The following is an 11,914-nucleotide window of genomic DNA, read 5'->3' on the forward strand; positions in this document are numbered from 1 at the left end:
AATAAGCAAATGTGGTAGATGACAGTATATATAAGTGCAACATCCAAGCATTTCATTGACAGTCTAACAGGGTGGGGGTGGGTAGGAGGTATGCATGGGAACATCAGAGCAAGAGAAGATTCAAAAAGCTGCAAAATGAGTGATATACTTATTGTGGTCTATCTATACGAATTGGAAGAAAAAATATGTTATCCATCTGTAATCTAAACCCATAGGGAAGAAGTTTCAGTGGCAGTAGTGAATGGATTGAATATATGTACTTTTCAGTTGCCACCATTGCTAATCGCCATTCAGCAAGCATAAACTAACTGGATACTCTATACGGAGAACGGCTGAAAATCTCAATATTTTTGCCAGTCCATTCTTCTTCCGCCTTCCCTCTACCCCTATACAGATAGCGTCAAGTCAGTTACAGATATTAGATGTTCACTGGCCACTAGTGAATGTATAATTTCATTTTATAATTAGCTTTAAATCACTCCGTGATTTGTCTACTGTTCTAGGTAGAGGAGTAGCCTAGCGGTTAGAACAGCAGCCTGAGAATCAGGGCGGTCAGGGTTCAAATCCTGTCACTCCTAGCAGCTGACCTTGGACAAGTCACTTCACCCTCCATTGCCTCAGGTACATTTTTGTTCTGTGTCTACATTTGGACAGAGAAATAAACTATGTACCTGACTTTGGGTAACACAACTTGGATTTGAAAAGGGGAGTAATTGAATGTCAAATCCACATGGGATGTGATTGTAGAGCTACAGTAATGAACAGGGATTTAGATTATGCAGCCTTTAGAACCTCCCATCGTTGGTCTGTCATAAGTACATAAGTATTGCCACACTGGTGCAGACCAAAGGTCCATCAAGCCCAGCATCCTGTTTCCAACCGTGGCCAATCCAGGTCACAAATACCTGGCAAGATCCCGAAAAAGTTCAATACATTTTATGCTGCTTATCCCAGAAATAAGCAGTGGATTTTCCCCAAGTCCATTTAATAATGGTCTATGGACTTTTCCTTTAGGAAGCTGTCCAGACCTTTTTTGCACCCCGCTAAGCTAACCACCTTTACCACATTCTCTGGCAACAAATTCCAGAGTTTAATTACATGTTGAGTGAAGAAAAATTTTCTCTGATTCGTATTAAATTTACTACTTTGTAGCTTCATTGCATGTCCCCTAGTCCTAGTATTTTTGGAAAGAGTAAACAAATGATTCACGTCTACCGTTCAACTCCACTCATTATTTTACAGACCTCTTTCATATCTCCCCTCAGCTGTCTTTTCTCCAAGCTGAAGAGCCCTAGACACCAGACAATTTTGGAAAGATTGGAAGCACTTTTGCATTCGGGGAATTCCTTTAGGATCGTTCGATATGCAACAAGTCACTGAGAGGTACAGGAGCCTTATATAGGAGTTGTATATAAGCTGTGTATAGAGCTTATAGGTAGGTATGTAGATATTTTACAAAACCTGAGGTTGCATTCAAACCTGGCCTGTTGTGATGGCAGATAAAATACTAATACTAAAACATTCTTTCTTCTTATTAAATTGAGATCGATTCATAAAAACTTTGAACAACAATCTTTTAGACTTAAAGTACAATCACTATTATTATCAAAATTAAATTATTGTAATGTGAAGAGGTTGCAAACAATGCAGAATTCAGCTATAAGAGTGATTTTTCTTTAAGATTGGATGTATCTATCACTTCTTATTATTATGAGTTACGTGTGGCTCCCAGTTATAGCAAGATGTCATTTTAAGTTGTGAACACTGGTTTATAAGGAAATATTCCTGTTTATTGGATGGGATTTTTCTCTGTATTAAAAAGACAGCTTTTGAGGGGGGGAAATCTCTTTGTTATTTCTTACAGTTAAGTCAGTTAAATATCTTAAAACGACTTTCAGCTTCAATCCTTTTACAAGCCGCAACAATATGGAATTCTCTTCCTTCTATTTGTCTCTATCTCATTTGTGGTCCTTCTGTAAACAACTGAAGACAGTTTTATTTAAAACATACGTGAAATGATTATATTTCAGGTATTGCTTTTAGGTTTTGTAAATTCCCAGATGGGTGTTGTGGTTCTCTTTATAACTATGTTATCCGCATGGAACTGATCTGCAGAATAGAATTTCTTGATATAATGTCATGTAAAGAAGCTTTCTCCAGATACCATCCCTCAGAATCTAAACAATGAACTTGCCTTGAGTTTAGTTAACCATCAAATTATCCCAACTGACTCTGTACCACGCATCTCGTTCCCATCATATATCTGCTCTTGGTCCCTCAGCTATATGGTAAGCCAGGGGTGTAGCCAGACCGGTGGAAGGGGGGGTCCAGAGCCCGAGGTGAGGGACACATTTTAGCCCCCCCCCCCCCGTGCCGCCGACCCCCCCGCCCCAGCCATTATCGACCCCCCCCCCCCTGTCATTGCCAACACCCCCGCCGCCAACTTTGACAACCCCTGCTGACAACCCTCTCGACCCCCCCTCCCGCTGCCAACCCTCCCCCACCATTGCCTACCTTTGCTGGCAGGAGACCCCAATCCCCACCAGCCGAGGAGGTCCTCTTCTTCCGGCGCAAGTCTTCGTTCTGTTTCTGTGAGTCTGATGTCCTGCACGTGTACGTGCAGGACGTCAGACTCACAGAAACAGAACGAAGCCTTGCGCCGGAAGAAGAGGACCTCTTCAGCTGGTGGGGATTGGGGTCCCCCGCCAGCAAAGGTAGCCGATGGCGATGGCGGGGGAGGGTTGGCAGCGGGAGGGGGGGGGTCGAGAGGGTTGTCAGCAGGGGGGTCCAGGGCCAAATCTACGGGGCCCAGGCCCCCCTGGCCCCACGTAGCTACGCCACTGTGGTAAGCCATATTGCAGCAAATCTTTAGCATCATATCTATGTTAGTTGAATGTTCTAATGTGTGCTTATTAGGTGGATCATTAGTATTATGCTAACACGCTGTATTTTATCTCAGATATTTGAATTCCAGTGCTGTCAAATGTGTATATTTTGATACTGTTTCACAGTAGTTCTATTATTAGGTTTCAATTTACTGCTTTCAAGTTTACCTCATTTATTGTATTTATGTTTATTCTTGGTTATTTTACCATTGTTATGCTGTTAACAAAACTGTACGTTTTATGTTAAACTGTACCTGCTGAACACTGCCTGGGTGAATCTCTTCATAAAGGCGGTTAATGAATCCCCATAAATAAATATATTTTGGCACCCAAATATGGGTGTGATCCTAAGATGCGCACACAAATTAATTGCTTAACGAACTCAAAGGCATCAATAACTGGGTGCTAACAAGCAATTACTGATGTCAATTGGCACTCATTAATATTTGCGCACACATCTGTCTGCACGCTATTCTATAAGGCAGTGCACCTAACTCCCACAATGTGTATCTTGAAAGGGGACGTGATCATGGGAGGAGGATGGGTGTGTCAGGGGCGTTCTGAAAATCCGCACCCGTAGTTATTCAATACTGGGTCAGTTCACCTAACATACCTAGCAAAGAGCAAACCTTAACGAAGCTTCAGACTGCTCAAAACATGGCAGCAAGACTCATCTTCGGAAAAACACGATTTGAAAGCGCAAAACCCCTTCGCGAAAAACTACACTGGCTCCCAATAAAAGAATGCATTGCCTTCAAAATCTGCACTCTGGTTCACAAAATTATCTACGGTGAAGCACCGGGATACATGACAGACTTGATCGACCTACCAACTAGAAACACATCCGAATCAACATGAACATACCTAAATCTCCACTACCCAAGCTGCAAAGGACTCAAATACAAATCAACTTACGCATCAAGGTTTTCCTACATCAGCGCACAACTGTGGAACGCACTACCAAAAGACTTGAAAACTACATATGACCACTTACACTTCAGAAAAACACTGAAAACCCACCTGTTTAAAAAGGTTTACCCTACCGACCCAATGTAAATGTCTGATCTCTGCGACATAACAACACTAAAGTTCGTAATGGTCATTACACAACTCTCCCGTTGCACGATTCCTTTATTTGGTCCTTCCACATGAACCTTATCCTGCCACAACATCACCTTGTATTTGTTTACTCCGGAGTCTGCAAACGGCTTTCCGGCACTATGTAAGCCACATTGAGCCTGCAAATAGGTGGGGAAATGTGGGATACAAATGTAACAAATAAATACATAAATAACTTGGGTGCCAGAATTTGCACCAGGTTTCAGCAGGCATAAGCCTGGTGCCCAAAATTAGGTGCAAGATCCACATGTAAATTCTATTTTCTAAAGAGCACGCACTGTTTACGGAATAGTGCTTATTTTTTCCGGTACCTATCTTAAGTGCCATCTATTGAATCCAGCCCCACATTCCTTGCCAAATTCCTAATCCATGGCATATTCTCACTGTTCATTAAGAGCTCCTTCTACCAAGCTGTGGTAAAAGGGACCCTGCAGTAGCATCGGTGAATGAATTCACCGTGCACCGAGGCCCCCTTTTACTGCATTGGGTAAAAGGCTTTATTTTTTTTAAGGGAAGAACCACTTGCCAGGCAGCCATTTTCCAGGGGATCCCTTACCGCCATCCATTGAAGAGGCAGTGAGGGTTTCTGCGCTACCCAAACATAGGGTTACCATATTTTGTCCTCTCAAAAGGAAGACACATGCCCCGCCCCCTGCCCCACCCCCTGCCCCACCCACACCCAAGCCCCTTTCGCATCCTCACCCCACCCCCTGTCACATATTCCCCTCCCCCGGGTCACATATTCCCCTCCCCTGCCCCCCTGTCACCTCCCCTCCCCTTACTTACTATCTACTGCCCTGGTGGTCTAGTGACCTCTTCGGGGCAGGAAAGAGCCCCCTCTTTCTTCCCCGGAGCTCTGTCCTTGCCCTGCATCCTGTTGCTGTGACGGTCTCGGGATTCAAAATGGCCGCAGAGAGTTGAAGTCTCGCAAGGCCACTTCAACTCTCAGCGGCCATTTTGAATCCTGAGACCGTCACAGCAACAGGATGCAGGGCAAGGGCAGCGCACCGGGCAGGAAAGAGGGGGCTCTTTTCTGCCCCAAAGAGGTCACTAGACTGCCAGGGAAGTAGATAGTAAGTAAGAGAAGGGGAGGCTAGGATAGGCCCACCGCCTGCCCGTTTATCCAGAAATCCAGACAAACGGGCGGAGTGGCAAAACCCGTCCTCAAAAAGAGGACATTTCCGGGTAAATCCGGACATATGGTAACCCTACCCAAGCAGTAACCGGGCAGCATGCAATGCTGTCAGATTTCCGCCAGGTAAGCCCCCGGTGCTAGAAAATAAAAATGCATTTTCTAGCGCCAGAGTTGACGCACAGCAGAGGCTGGGATTACCGCTAGGTTCCTGCAGTAGCCTGGCAATAGGGCCTGAGTTGCCATGTGCCAACCCGGTGGTAGCCCTACCGCCCTTTAGTGAAATGGGCCCCTTAGAGTCTAAACTAACTCTGAGCAAACAGCGCAGTGTTATGAAACCAACAGAGCTCCTATGCAAACAAAATGCTGTTTTAATTTAATAACTCATGCAGAGAAATTCCTAATTTATACATGAATAAACAGAAATTAATATAAAAAAATGAACTATAATTGAACAAATCATAAAAAAATTTTCAGGCACTAAAAATATGTAAGGCAATATTTGCTTTCCAGAGAACAAACCGACACAGATGTCCTCATTGGAGACCAGAACTGAAAATGAAGGAACAGCAAAAGTTAAGTTTTTCCATGCAGAGAAAAAGTACATGGTGTTATTTAATATTGTATATATGGGCTGATATTCTAAGGCAATTATATGTTCATTGGCAGGAAGCAAATGCATAATTAGCCTATGTATATATGGATAATATCGAGCCACATGAATTGCTAAACAGTCACATATTTGTGGGCCGGATTAAGGGAGAGATGAAGACAAGACAAAAAAAGGAACTAGATAATGTCTGTACCCCTTGGCCTCCCAGAACTAGCATGCGACCATAGGTGCTCGGTATAAGAGGCTTGGAGAGGCTAAGCCTCCCCTGCTGTGCCCTGAGGGGTTTAAATTGTTGATTTACCTCCATCCTCACAGCAGGAGCTGCAGTGAAAGCCCTCTAGCCTTGTGTAACCAGTTGTAGAAATTGGTTTATGGTTTGTTTACCTTACTGCTGGGAGAGCAAGGGGGGTTGGCTGGAGGTGTCCTGGGTTGCCAGGGAGATATTTAACAAGGCTGACTTCCAGACCTGCACTGAGGACAGATAGCAGCAGAATCGGATACTGGGCCAGCATGATCAGAAAAAGTCACCAGACAACAAAGGTAGAAAAGATCATTTTATTTTCATTATAGTGTTTGGAATATGTCCACTTTGAGAATCAGGTGCTCAACATTAAAAGTTTATATTTATTTACTTATTTACGGCATTTTATCCCACATTAAACATGAATTAGGGTGTTTTGTGGCTCTACATGAGAATTGTGATGATATGATTCCTTGTTTCATATTGTTGACGGTCTGCATTTTCCGTATGGGTGGTATATTGGTGTATTAGGTTCTGCCCAGTGTAATATTTATGGTACAGTAAGGTTCTGAGTGTGTTTTTGGACAAAGTTGTGCATAGTGTTTTGCAGTTGAGCGATTGTGCTTAGAATACGCTTTGAGCAACCACTTTATTCTTTGACATATGATACATATCTAATATCTAAATTTAATAAAAGGTATTAATTGTGACTTTTATTTTTATTTATTTTTTCTGTGTGTTATCAGACAATTATGGATTTAAGCTCCACCCCTGGCCCCACCCCTAACCCCACCCCCTTTAGCCTCCCCAAACAGTTGGGCCACCGACCGCCTATGCGACGCCATAAATCTTCATTCGCAACAACCTGATGGGGTTTCCCCCGTTTCATATTCCATCACCCCCATTCCTAGTCTGGTCATCATAGTGACAGTCCTTTACCAGCAGGGACTGTCTTTCTTCTATGTTTGTGCAGCGCTGCGTACGCTTTGTAGCGCTATAGAAATGCTAAATAGTAGTAGTAGTCGTACCAGGCACCAAGTCTCCTAGGACTCTACACTCATTGAGCTCTGAATTTGGCCAAGCAAGCAAGAGTAGAGGCTGACCAAAAGATGAATCCAACGCTGGAGATAGTGCTAAGAAACTCTTTATTGCTGAAGATACAGTTGGACTCGTCTTTTGATCGGCCTCTACTCTTGCTTGCTTGGATGACTTGACGTAGAGGTTCTTGCCTGTTTTGGTGTTCCTATCTCTGAATTTGGCCACCAGGTGTCACCCTTAGACAGTGACTATGACTGCCTTTCCCTGGGACAGTGGCTGCTGGTTGACCAAGGAAGTAGAAGATCGGATGGAGACTGAACCCAGGACCCACTTCATGTCCATGCAGAACACTTACTACCTGAGCCACTGGGCTGATCCAGAACCTCCCTTTTTGTTGTGGCTAAAAGTATGAACACATACATTGTAGCTGCTCAGTGACTAACATGTTTCGAGCAGACCAAGTTATTTCCAGTATAAAAGGCTTTGAAAATTGGCCTCATTCTCATAAATTGTATTTTGTAACCAAAGACCTAAGAGAAGTATTAAATACTTCTGCAAGATTCATTTTTAATTTAGGAAAATTGCACAAAGCTAATCCTCTTTTGAACAGGTTATATTTGTTAATATTGGAATCTCAAATTAATTTTAAATTGCTTATATAGTACATAAAAGTTTTTATGGTCTGAATTCAGATTTAGTGGGAGGACTCCTTCACTACTACTACTACTACTACTACTACTACTACTACTACTATTTAGCATTTCTATAGCGCTACAAGGCGTACGCAGCGCAGCACAAACATAGAAGAAAGACAGTCCCTGCTCAAAGAGCTTACAATCTAATAGACAAAAAATAAATAAAGTAAGCAAATCAAATCAATTAATGTGTACAGGAAGGAGGAGAGGAGGGTAGGTGGGGGCGAGTGGTTACGAGTCAAAAGCAATGTTAAAGAGGTGGGCTTTCAGTCTAGATTTAAAGGTGGCCAAGGATGGGGCAAGACGTAGGGGCTCAGGAAGTTTATTCCAGGCGTAGGGTGCAGCGAGAGTTGGCAGTAGTGGAGAAGGGAACAGATAAGAAGGATTTATCCATGGAGCGGAGTGCACGGGAAGGGGTGTAGGGAAGGACGAGTGTGGAGAGATACTGGGGAGCAGCAGAGTGAGTACATTCAATTCACAAACAATTGCAATCATTTGAGAAACAGGAAAAAACTAACATTGGATCTTCCATCTGTAAAGGGTGCGCACTCAAAGGTATATTGGCAGCGCTCGTTTGGATTTCAAGAGGTTCGAATCTGGAATAAGCTTCCTGTTGAAATACAAGTTATTATGCCTTACTAGTAAAAAAAAGGCCCGTTTCCAAAACAAATGAAAGGGCGCTAGCCAGGTTTTCCTCGTAGTGTGTATGTTTGAGTGAGTGTGTGTGTGAGAGTGACTGTGTGTGTGAGAGAGAGAGAGTGACTGTGCGATTGTGTGTCAGAGAGAGATTGTGTCTGTGTGGTTGTGTATCTGTGAGTGAGTGTGTGTGTTTCAGAATGACTGTGTGCGAGTGCGTATGTGAGACACAGTGAGTGTGAGAGAGTGAGTGTGTTCCCCCCTCCTACTCCTCTCTTCCCCTTTGCCCCCCCCCCCCTCTCTCCCCCCTCTTATGATAGCTGAAATAGCATCCCTTCCCTTACGGGCGAGGGCAGGGCAAACACTCATGGGCAAGCTTTGATCTACACCACCACAGATTTAAAATGTTGGGACTTATGGAGGCTTCATTAGAATGTTGGAGGTGCGTTTTATATATAGAGATAACTCCCTTCGTAAGAAATTGAAAACTTACTTGTTCTTAAATCAATAATCTGATCTGCTGGTTTTAAATTTTTTTTTTTTTATCTACTCAAGTGTTGTATGATAGATTTTTGTAAATTCCTTCTGATTAGAAGTCTCTTTGCACTAAGGGAGGGATTCTATACATGATGCGTGGAAAATCCACGTAGAAAATTCACCTAAGCGTGTTCTCTAAGATCTAGGCGTGGCAGTGGCGTAGCCATGGGTGGGCCTGGGTGGACCAGGGCCCACCCTATTTGGACTCCGGCCCACCTAAAATTGTGGCACTCTTGCTATGGCTGGAAGAGATCCTCAGACCTCACCAGCTGAAGATTTCCTCCTCCTCAGGCAGCTGGCAGCACTTGCCTTGAGCTGACACCAAAATCAGCCCCTCTGCACATGCTTAGTTTTCATGCATACACAGCCTGCTGGCTGAGGCATCAGTTTCAGGAAAGTGCTGCTGGCTGCTGTTTGGAAGAGCGCCGACTGCCTGAGCAGGAGGAAATCTTCATCTAGCGGGGTTTGTAGATCCCCTCCTGCTCAGGTAATTAATATTTTAGGCTTGCAGGTGGAAGGAGAGACAAAGAGCAGAAAGCGGAGCAAAGCAGAGCAGAAGGGGGCATGAATTCTGTGCCCACTCACCGTGGACTCAGGCCCACCCAAAATGGGCTGTCTGGCTACGCCCCTGAGGCGCAGTATATAGAATACTTTTAGTGCCTAAAATACACACATCCATTTACACCAATGAAAACGTGGTGTAAATCCCTGTGTGTAGATTTACACGGGCTGGGTCATATTCTATAACAGGCCTAAATTTGGGAACGCCCACAGAATGCCCATTTCCCTGCCCATAGCCATGTCCCTTTTGAACTGCGCGCTTTAGAATTTAGACGCAGTTCGTTACAGCATACGCTTAGCGAGTTATGCATGCAAATTCTAATTATTGCCAATTGGTGCTCATTATTGCTTATTAAGTGCTGTTATCAATGCTGATTCATTTACACGCATTGTTATGGAATACTCTTAGATTTAGGCGCAGAAGACTAGGCAAAATATATAGAATCTGGCAGCAAATGGCTAAAGGCAAAAAAGAAACGATCTTCAATTCAGGAAAGAAATGAAAAAATTCTACAGCTAATAACATAAGCGAACGGCATCTCACGTGTACCGCACTACCTCATATCGCTCTACCTCATCAAATCTTATCAGGCAATCAAATAAAATATCACACTAACCCTATCAATGCCCTACTTCAACAAATATTTATTTTATTTATTTATTTATTGCATTTGTATCCCACATTTTCCCACCTATTTGCAGGCTCAACGTGGCTTACAATTTTCCGTCATGACATGCCATTTCAGAGTACAGATACAATTGGCAATATATATAGAACATAGATGATATAATGAACAATCAGGTAAACAAATGGAAAACAAACAATTGGTATCATATATTGAACATGGATTATATAATAAAATCAGACGATACGATATAGGGAGAAAATAATCTGATTGTCAAGTAAATGATGGAGAATTACGGTTCTAATTATGAGTCATTATGGTATGTCATGTTAAAGAGATGTGTCTTCAGTACTTTGCTGAAGGTGATTAGGTTGTGAATTATTTTCAGGTCGAGTGGTAGAGAATTCCACAACTGCGAACTCGGGTATGAAAAGCTGGACGCATGTATTACTCTATATTTTAGACCTTTACAGCTAGGGAAGTGAACATTTAGGGATGTGCGTGCTGATCTTTTAGCATTCCTGGGTGGTAGGTAAATATCTTCAGACAACTTCATATAGCCTTGAGGACCACCCTCAAACATTCTATAGTTATACACATAGGGGTCCTTTTAGGTGCACCAAAAAATGGGCTGCGTTAGTGTAGGCGCGTGTTCTGGGTGCACGCAGATCCATTCTTCAGCGCCCCTGTAAAAAAAAGGATTTTTAAAATTTTTGCCAAAAATGGATGGGTGGCAAAAAAAAAAAAGAATTGGCATGCGTCCATTTTCGGTCTGAGACCTTACCGCCAGCCATCGACTTGGCAGTAAGGTCTCACATGGTAACCGTGCGGTAATCGTCTACACACGTAGCATGACGATTACCACCCAGTTTCCACTGCCTGCAGGAAAATAAAAATTATTTTCCAGCGCAGGTAGCGGACGCACGTAAAAAACCAAAATTACCACCAGGGTCTCACAGTAGCCAGGCAGTAACTCCAAACTGACGCACATTCGGTGCGCGGAGGCACCTATGGGCTTAGTAAAAGGGCCTCATAATGACCATGTCCTATCCACATCATAATGATTTTTTTAACTATTTGTAACGTCACCTAATAATGTAAATTGTAAGCCACTTTGAACCGAAACTTGTTTTTGGATAACAGCGGGATACAAGAATACCTGATGGTATTCATCCCAGAGTATTAATAGAACTAAAAAATGAACTTGCGGAGCTACTGTTAGAAATATGCAATCTGTCCCTAAAATCGAGTGTAATACCGGAAGACTGGAGGGTAGCCAATGTTACTCCGATTTTTAAGAAAGGTTCCAGAGGAGATCCGGGAAATTATAGACCGGTGAGTCTGACGTCGGTGCCGGGCAAGATGGTGGAGGCTATTATTAAGAATAAAATTGCAGAGCATATACAAAAACATGGACTGATGAGACAAAGTCAGCACGGATTTAGTGAAGGGAAGTCTTGCCTCACCAATCTAATGCATTTTTTTGAGGGGGTAAGCAAACATGTGGACAATGGGGAGCCGGTTGATATTGTATATCTGGATTTTCAGAAGGCGTTTGACAAAGTGCCGCACGAAAGACTCCTGAAGAAATTGCAGAGTCATGGAATCGGAGGTAGGGTATTATTATGGATTAAGAACTGGTTGAAAGATAGGAAGCAGAGAGTAGGATTGCGTGGCCAGTATTCTCAGTGGAGGAGGGTAGTTAGTGGGGTCCCGCAGGGGTCTGTGCTGGGTCCGTTGCTTTTTAATGTATTTATAAATGACCTAGAGATGGGAATAACTAGTGAGGTAATTAAATTCGCCGATGACACAAAATTATTCAGGGTCGTCA

Source organism: Microcaecilia unicolor, chromosome 6, assembly GCF_901765095.1.
Source record: "Microcaecilia unicolor chromosome 6, aMicUni1.1, whole genome shotgun sequence".
In the NCBI taxonomy this organism is placed as follows: Eukaryota; Metazoa; Chordata; class Amphibia; order Gymnophiona; family Siphonopidae; genus Microcaecilia; species Microcaecilia unicolor.